The sequence below is a fragment of the Chiloscyllium plagiosum genome, unplaced genomic scaffold (assembly GCF_037043375.1).
Source record: "Chiloscyllium plagiosum isolate Xiang-an unplaced genomic scaffold, Cpla_swu_hap1 HiC_scaffold_1, whole genome shotgun sequence".
NCBI lineage: Eukaryota > Metazoa > Chordata > Chondrichthyes > Orectolobiformes > Hemiscylliidae > Chiloscyllium > Chiloscyllium plagiosum.
The window spans coordinates 38,775,491-38,784,844 of record NW_028270139.1 but is presented as its reverse complement, the minus strand read 5'-3'; the positions used below and the strand labels follow the sequence as shown (position 1 = coordinate 38,784,844).

Below are 9,354 nucleotides of genomic sequence, written 5' to 3'. Positions count from 1 at the left end.
ATATTGAGTACAGGAGTTGGGAGATCATGTTGCTGCTGTACAGGACATTAGTTAGGCCACTGTTGGAATATTGCATGCAATTCTGGTCTCCTTCCAATCGGAAAGATGTTGCAAAACTTGAAAGGATTCAGAAAAGATTTACAAGGATGTTGCCAGGGTTGGAGGATTTGAGCTATAGGGAGAGGCTGAATAGGCTGGGGCTGTCTTCTCTGGAGCATCAAAGGCAGAGGGGTGACCTTATACAGGTTTATAAAATCATGAGGCGCATGGATAGGGTAAATAGACAAGATATTTTCCCCTGGGGAGGGGGAGTCCAGAACTAGAGGGCATAGTTTCAAGGTGAGAGGGGAAAGATATAAAAGAGACTGAAGGAGCAGCTTTTTCACGCAGAGGGTGATACGTGTATGGAATGAGCTGCCAGAGGAAGTGGTGGAGGCTGGTACAATTGCAACATTTAAAAGGGATCTGGATGGGTATATGAATGGGACGGGTTTGGAGGGATATAGGCCGGTTGCTGGCAAATGGGACTAGATTAGATTGGGATATCTGGTCGGTATGGACGAGTTGGGCCGAAGGGTCTGTGCATGTCTATGACTCATACTGAGTTTGTTTCACGATGCACCTTAAAAGGCCAGATAACAATAAAACAATAAAGCTGGCTCCTCTAAACTTCTAAGGTACAGAATATCTGTAAGGTTCTGCTCCAGAGGGGTGTCATAACATGCCAGCACTGGTTGAATAAAATATCCACACACACACATATATATATATATATATATTTAAAAACTCAGTAATAGCTGGGTAAACGTCATAGAGATGGGCTTATTGCGTTGACCAGTTTAACTGAGGCTTGTTGCTGGAGCTGAAGCCACCCCACCTCTCCCCTGCCCCAAGGACACAGCTGACAAATCCGCTCCTCTCCCCTGTGAATAAAGAGAGAGCAGGTCAGTCCGGGAAAATGATGCGGAAGATTCGCAAGTTCATGAGATACAAGAACAGGCGTTTCACCATATTGCAGAGGCGCTGTGTCGCGGCTTGAGGAAGTCTTTAAGGAGAACCCGAGAGTGGCTGACCCTGAGAAACGAGATCCGAGTGTAAGCGGGGCTCAGCAGCAACAAGAAAACCAGGAGCTACCCAGACCGCCACACGGTACAACTTCCCTCCAAAGCTTACATGGAACAAAAAAAACGTAATTGACTTCCCTGTTTATTTATATTTAAGTCGAATAATATCTAAACAAATTTTTTTTGTCGTGTCCTATAGCAACCTGGAGGGTGGGGCTTGGCTTTCTAACCAGCTTCTATTATTCACCTTTATCAATCAAAGTTGTGTTTAGTGCAGTAACCATGCGGAAGTTTAATTGGGTTTAGAACAAATTCGGTGAGTGAGCTTCACTCATTTCCCGGACATGAGACTTTCCGCGCTGCCAGACTATTAGTAATTCCACCCAAGGAGAAAGATTCAAACTCAGCTTTGAGACTTTCTGGTAAATATTATTCATTCTGACTGGGTGCACATTACAGTATGGTGATGTGTCGGGATTTTTTTTTTGGTTAAGTCATTTCTACATTCCTTTGTTCTCCAGGGGCCCCTATTTATCACTGGAGCAAATGCAATAAGCACGCCATTAGTTCTGCCACTTCCCGCCCACAACAGCCCTCCAGCACTATTGGAATTTGAGCATTTTTTTGTGCTTTAGTCAACTTCAGGTAAGTCAAGAAGATGAAGCCTTTCCTGTCTCCAGGGCCCGATTAGCTCTCTGATTTCTCATGGATTGTTACATTGTTTGATACATGGGACCATTGGATTTGGCAATTCATACTTAGACATTATGGAGCAGTACTAATAGAATTTGAACATGAAGTTGTATTCACTGAAACTTTGAGAGTTGACCTCAGGCATCCAGTCAAGAAGTACTTGAATCAAAATAACAAGAGTGTACGATCAAGACATATGGGTAGTTTGGGGATAATGTGCATTTTGGCAGCACAATTTGGCAATAATGTCACTCAAGAATTACGGAATGGTATTTTAGAAAATGTTAACCTCCATTGGCAGTAGCGTGATTCTAGTGGGGATCAGTTTGTGTGCTTTGTTCTGCACGTGCATTGATGTCAGCTGCAGACAGAGCAACTTGATGTGAGAAATACTGTACAGAGAGGAGCTTTTTACATTTTGTAAATGTACTATGTTAAATTTACTTTTGTTTCGTTAATAAATATGATTTCAACCTTCATTCAGACTGTGCTAAACTTTGCATTAGACTTCGGGTGATTTTTGAGTGATTTTTTTTGGTAGTCTGCCCCAACCCTTCTTCTCCCCTGGGCCCGTAATTTATATTAAGTGATTTTCTACTAAGCGAGGTTTCGCTGGAATGCAACTATGGCATTATAGGAGAACCACCTGCACTTTGCACTAGACTCTCCAATGAGTTTTGGGTCATACCCACATGTCTTTAATGACTGATTACTTAAATCTCTGACAATGCATGATTCTGATCACACAAGTCATCTACAACTGAAGCCCTCTGTTCAGATTGTACCTCAACTATTCATATAGTTTTCTCATCTATCCTCTTATTTTCCACCATAAATAAAGTTGCAATCATCTAAAACTCTTATTGCCAGCATCTTAATTTGGACTAAGTCTCATTCAGCCATCATTGATGTGCTTGCTGATTTGTATGTGTGAGAAACGAAGTTCATGCACTTCAATAATTTCAGTCCAAGACAAGATCTGAATCAGTAGTATTGTTTAGTACATTCTTGCAAGAGGGGTGTGGTGTCAATTTACAAAATAGTCACATATACACCGTGTTTAACGATTACACAATATTTATATAATTCGTTCCTATTCTCTCCACTCATTGCTCCTCTCCTGTTTACATCTCCCACTTCTCTAAGACCGGCGCCCATTACTCTTGTTCATCTCTTGCCTTATCTGGCCTTGTCTGTGACAAAATGTTTAATTCTGGCCTCACAAGGCCATCCTGCTGTGGTCCAATGGTAGGTATATCCTCCTTTACTACCATCTGTTTCCTTTCCTTGTTATGACCTTATGACCTCATGACTTCTTGATTATGGTTTGTTCTTGTTTTTACAGAAGCGGGAAATAGATGCTTATAACTACTGTTTGTACAGGCATATCTAGCTTAACCCCCTCCCCTCACAGCACCTTATCTATTTGTCTGTAATATCTACCATTGTTTGCAGGCACATTTCATTCTTGTATGCACATTTTAGCTAATTCAAAATCAATTATGTATTTCCTTCACATAGTTTTCATTCTTGTTGACTCAGCTCTTGGCAACAATTATACACTGGTGTGAGTTCATTTACCTTGCATAAGTAATTCTGATTGCAGAAGTAACACTGCTTTACCTTTATCCCACGATTTCCCCCTTTTTCTTTAATTATCATTTGTTACCTTCTGCATTTTTCTTATATGTTGCTTCCAAATTGACGAGCATCTTACCCAAAATTTCATTTATTTTGGAAATCTCCCCGAGGTCACTTATTCCTTCGTTGTTTAACAGGTTCTCTCCAATTGCTCTTTAGGGGCATTTGTTTCATTAAGGCCGTCTCAGTCTCTGGGTGAGCTCTCGTATACAGGGTATGATACAACAGTCAATGGCTACTACTATCAACGAAGTAAGGATGGAGACCACCACCCCCAAACTATGATTCAAGCCATCCCGTGAGAAATGTGTCTACTCCTGAATTCTCAGCCAGTTCCTCTGCTAAGGTAGTCAATCCCCTGAAGGCCCGAGTAATTGAACCATCAGGCGAGTGTTATTAGGAATAAAGGTACAATAGCTTCCTCCTAACATCACACACACACACACACCTTTTCCTGCTAAAATCATAACGAGGGCCATTCTGTTTTCCCATGCCATCCTACTTGTCGCATCAAGCTGTTCTGATATTCCTTTAACCGCATCTCTTGTATAATTTATAATTCACTGTTGATTATAGAAAATGTAATTTATCCAATCTACATTTTTATTAATTGTTACCCACCAGAAGAGAGCTGACTCGAAGCCTGCTGCAATCTGGTTACGAGCCTTGAACTCATCAGGTAGCCCTCTTGGAACTCCTATAGAGTCTAGATAAATCCTGCCATTGAAAGAGGTGTCTAACAGTGAACTCTTACTCCTTCCCTTTTTCTCTACTATCTTTTCCTTCTCAAATGCCAGGGTACATGGAATTGCCAGTTGTACAATTGCACATGTCATAGAGTCATAGAGATGTACAGCATGGAAACAGACCCTTCGGCTGAAATGTTGCAATTGTACCAGCCTCAACCACTTCCTCTGGCCCTTCTCCAATCCGGAGGTTGGGTGGGTCTCAGTATTTTGCCTCCACAGTACCACCACAGATCCGCTCGGGGAATCTTTAGTGCTGAGTAGTTCCCTCCCTTGTCTGTTTCGGTGACATTCTTAATCTCTGTACCTAATTTCAACTCCCCCAAGTCTCTAGACCGATTTGTACCTTGTCTACGCACGCACGACGTGTGATTTCCGACTGCGGCTGAAAACGTAGGGGGGTGCTTTTCAGTCTTTCTTCTCCAAGGAAGGGAACATTAGAGATAGGGAGGTACAGTTCCTATCATTCCATGCAGTCTAATCCTGGTACAGGGCTATCATACATTTCATACCCTTCCTGTCTCGCTTCCACCCAAGCGGAAAGGGAACCACTAGTCTACCAGAAGCACATGCATAGCAATTGCTCTTCTTCAGACTTTTTACAGTATACTTTACCCATTCAACCCAGGCATTTGCATTCCCATATCCAGTTTCTATTTCAATGGTCTGTTTCAAGTCCTTCACCTCTATAATTTTTACTACTTTAAGGTCATCGGGAGGGGTGAAAGGTTGTACCTTATTATCTAGTAGTTCTGCCCGTTTTCCCTGTCCTACGCTAATTCGAAAACAACAGCCCGAGAAATCCTTCCCGTTTGTTTTCATTCCTATCCCAAATGTTTCATCTAATTGTATATCACCAATGCCCCACCCCACCTCCCCCCCACCCAGAGTTGCTTCGTGCCAAGTGGTTTTCTTTATCGTTAGGTATATTGGGTTACACTTTTTATCGGGACAATTGAGAGCTGATCGGAAGGGGGCCCAGTGTACTGTGACAAAACGATTATACCAAGTACCATTCCCGAGACCATCCCCAAAGGACTTAAGATGTATCTCTGAGCTGTGTACTGTCTCTGATTATCTACATCCCCACAATTTACTAAGCTACATGCATCATGTCTATTACTTGCGGATTATCAGACTCAGGGACCGTTAATAACACATATGAAAATAATGTTTGACAAAATCCCAATACTAAGAAAGCTTGTATCATAACCCTAAGCATCCCCAGCATTCTAAAACTCGTGCTGAAACACCAAAAGACTTAATATACAATCCCATAGAAATAATTCCGCGCTCGCGTCGCCACTGTATAATCTGTTACTCAAAGTCTATTTAGCCTGAGTTTCAGCGGTTCTTGCGTTGATTTGGCTGTCCAGACGTCTTCCTCAACTGGAGATTCCACTGGCCCTTTGATCCGAGTGTAGTGAGTCCAGCCTTTCCCTGCCATTTACTCTTATCGCTGTTTCAAGGGTCAAAAGAGACTGGTACGGCCCTTCCCAGTCTGGTTGCAATTTAGTCTCTGTCCATGATTTTACTAAGACCCAATCTCCCGGTCGAATCGGATGAACAGTGGGGCAGAGTCTGTGCCAATAAACCCTGTTTCCTGAGGAAAGACAAAGAGGAAGACAAGCCCAGTATACACTTCTTTAAGAACAAATCTTTAGTTTCTGGCATTGGCAGTGGCCAGAGATAGGAGCTTCCCGAGGACCTGGGACAGTAGGTATTAAGGAATAAACCACCACTTCCTGTGGATTCAGGGCTGCTTCTTTAGTTACCTCATCAGCCAGTAATGTAGCTTTCCATTCTTTAATTAACAATGAATTAATGCAGTCATGTTTTAAATTAACCATGAATCAATATGACAGGTCACTGAAAATGTGTGAAGGGATCCTGCCAATTAATATTGATTCAGGCTAACACAATTGATTTATTATAAATATTAATTGTTAATTATATATTATATAAATATAAAAATCATTATCTGTAATTCAGGGTGGAAATGCAACAAATGACCAAAACATTTTAAAAACTGTAATTGTGCAATTCTGTTTGTTTACCAGTCACTTGTGACTTCTCATTCTGTTTCTGTAATTGTTTTGCTTGAGCACATTCATTTTTAAGACCCTCAACAGATTTCATAGCACCATTTGTAGTTAATTCAATCCCCAATTTGGTGGCAGTATCTTGTCATGAGCACAAATCTGATTCTTTGTGCCTCTCATCACAAAACTGTCACCATAATCCAATTAACTCTTTCGTTCCCGCTGCCTTGGCCTTAAATTTTAAGGATGACCTTGCTGCCCCTGTATCGACTAGGAAAACTACGTTCTCTTTATAAAGTCCCACCTTTAAATTTATCAAGGGTTCCTGGTGGGTTCCCCGGGGCAGGAACTCCTGACACCCCTATTTTTCATCAAGGTTCATAAACGGTACTGCCTTTACTTCCTTTTTCAGATCTGGACACTGTCTCTTAAAGTGACTCGTCCTTTCAATGTAACAACATTCCACCTGTGGGGATTTCCACTTCGATCCTTGTTCCTGTCCACCAGATCCCGGAACATCTCCTCCCCGACCATTCCGGTTTCTTTCTCCTTTTAGTTTTGTCCTTTTCTTTATTATCTCATCAGCCGTGGGCTATCATTATTTTTGCCTTTTGTTTCTACTTCTCATATTACGTTGCCAGATCAATTGCTGACCCGATTTAACCAACTGAACAGCCTTAGGGCCAACCAAAGGCCGTTCTTCATCACCCAATGTTTTGTTTAGACCTTGAAAATTTGTTTTTTTTTTAAGAAATATTGTAATATTTCTTGCTCCCTATAACTTCAAATACCAATTCATCAATTTATGCTTGTCTAACTTTAAAGCCTGTTCCTAACTTGTAAATATATATTTATATGTTATAAATTCATTTATTCAGTATTCAATCTTTAAAATGTAAAATGCATACAGTTCCCAACTTTGAAATCCACTATAATTACTCAGTTTTAGTCCCTTAATTTAAATCCAAAATTAGTTTTCTTAAGTAGTCCTGACCAATCATTGCTCAATTACAATGCTATAGGTCGTGAAATAATCGGAGCTGCCTTAAAAGGATTTGTCTATTCAAGTTAGAAAAAAAAACTTCTAACGCATGAATAATGGCCGAATCCAAAGTCACAGATATTAACCACAGGATCTTTTTTACTACAATCTAATGTTGAACTGAAACTTCAACTGTCCTCCATAAGTCTCTTTTATGTAAGGATAAAAGAGGTTAGTTAGAAACTGATAGTAAGGCAGTCATGACCTGTAAAAAGAACAGGAGTTAACATTTTATTTCATAATCACTATAGAATCCTTAATCTTAAAAGAAATCATGTTAAGTTTCAATAATAAAGTTCAGATTCAAAACAGTCCTGGAACTCAAGCTCCAGGGAATAAAGCACAAACATTCAATCACCAACAAACAAATGTGCATTCAAAACAAATCACAAACTTTTCATTAGCTGTACAGCTCTTTTCTCTCTCTCTCTCTCTCTCTCTCACACACACACCGTATCCCACAGACACTCTCTGAGCTTCCAACAACACCTCTAGGTGCTCCTTGCTCCACCCCTCTATCTTCTGAAATTTTTCTGGATGTCTGGCCATGATTTAGTTACAAAGTGTACGCTCCGTAGCCCTCCAGCTCCTAGCCCTTCCGACTTGAAGCATAATCTGATTCCTCCTGACTGTAAGGCTGTTTCTCATTGACATATAAATTCAAATGTTTACAAACCCAGTCTTCGTCTAACCCGTACTTGGCCAGAAGACGGCGGGACGAAGAATGGATTCCTTAGTCCATACAAAGCAACAATATTTAATCATCTTTTCCCTATCTTTTTCCCTTGTACAAGTATTATTTTTCCAATTCCACAACATCCTGCCCAACGGACTTTCTGGAGGTGTGTTGTAAGGGACCCCGCCTCCATTTCCATTGCCTTTTTCTTTTGTTTTCCTGGAGGCTTTTTCCTTACCCACGGCACAGCCCATATTGAGTTCCTTCGTTAGTCCCTTATTAACTACTAAAGCTCAATCCCGGCCACCAAGGCAGTACTTAAAGGTCAATTTTCTTACCTTGGCCTGTGCACAGAGTTGCCTGGCCCCTTTTTGCCTTATCTTCTATCGACTGACATCACTGTCTGATTCAGATGTCTCTCTTTTGGGATTCGTACCAGTCGCCCAAGGGAGCGGACCAAACCAGGACATGAGACCACTCCTCAATCGGGAACGGGTCGCGTCTTCCCAGTGTCCAGGGTCAGCCACTCCCCCCCCCCCCCGGCGATGGAAGAATATCCCGGACAAGCCCCCAATTGTGAGAAACAAAGCTCACGCACTTCAATAATTTCAGTTCTAGACAAAATCTGAATCAGTAGTATTGTTTATTACGTTCTTGCAAGAGGGGTGTGGTGTCGATTTACAAAATAGTCACATATACACCGTGTTTAACGAGTACACAATATTTATATAATTTATTCCTATTCTCTCCTCCCATTGCTCCTCCCCCTGTTTACATCTCTCAGTTCTCTAAGACCGGCGCCCATTACTCTTGTTCATCTCTTGCCTTATCCGGCCTTGTCTGTGACAAAATGTTTATTTCTGGCCTCACAAGGCTATTTGACCACATCCTGCTGTGGTCCAATGTTAGGTATATCCTCCTTCACTACCATCTGTTTCCCTTCCTTGGTATGACCTTATGACCTCATGACTTCTTGATTGTGGTTTGTTCTTGTTTTTACAGAAGTGGGAAATAGATGCTTATAACTACTGTTTGTACAGGCATATCTAGCTTAACCCCCTTCCCTCACAGCACCTTATCTATTTGTCTCTACTATTGTTTGCGGGCAGATTTCATTCTTGTATGCACATTTTAGCTAATTCAAAAACAATTATGTATTTCCTTCACATAGTTTTCATTCTTGTTGACTCAGCTCTTGGCTGAAATAATTATACACTGGTGTGAGTTCATTTACCTTGCATAAGTAATTATGATTGCAGAAGTAACACTGCTTTACCTATATCCCACATATGGGCTTCTGATCCAACAACGTCTCAATGTTGGATAAGCTACTGCATGTCTGGTTTTAATCATTGGCCATCATGCTTTCAGCTGTTGTGAGCTTGAGCTCCAGAACTCCTTTTACAGCCTCTCTCTGTTTTTCTGTCTCTCTCCGTCATTCTCATCCTTG

General features: G+C 41.2%; 1 protein-coding gene across 2 annotated transcripts in view; it reads left to right on the top strand.

Moving 5' to 3' along the window:
• Nucleotides 1–849: 849 nt before the first annotated feature.
• The window catches only part of LOC148152104 (uncharacterized), a 45,777-nt gene continuing 37,272 nt past the window's right edge, over nucleotides 850–9,354 (top strand). The window contains exons 1-2 of one of the 2 annotated variants that reach the window (XM_087985935.1): nucleotides 850–1,189; nucleotides 1,586–1,709. The gene's annotated coding sequence lies outside the window, so the exon portion shown is untranslated. The remainder of the gene's footprint in view (nucleotides 1,190–1,585; nucleotides 1,710–9,354) is intronic. The other variant, XM_087985926.1, reaches the window with a different exon arrangement.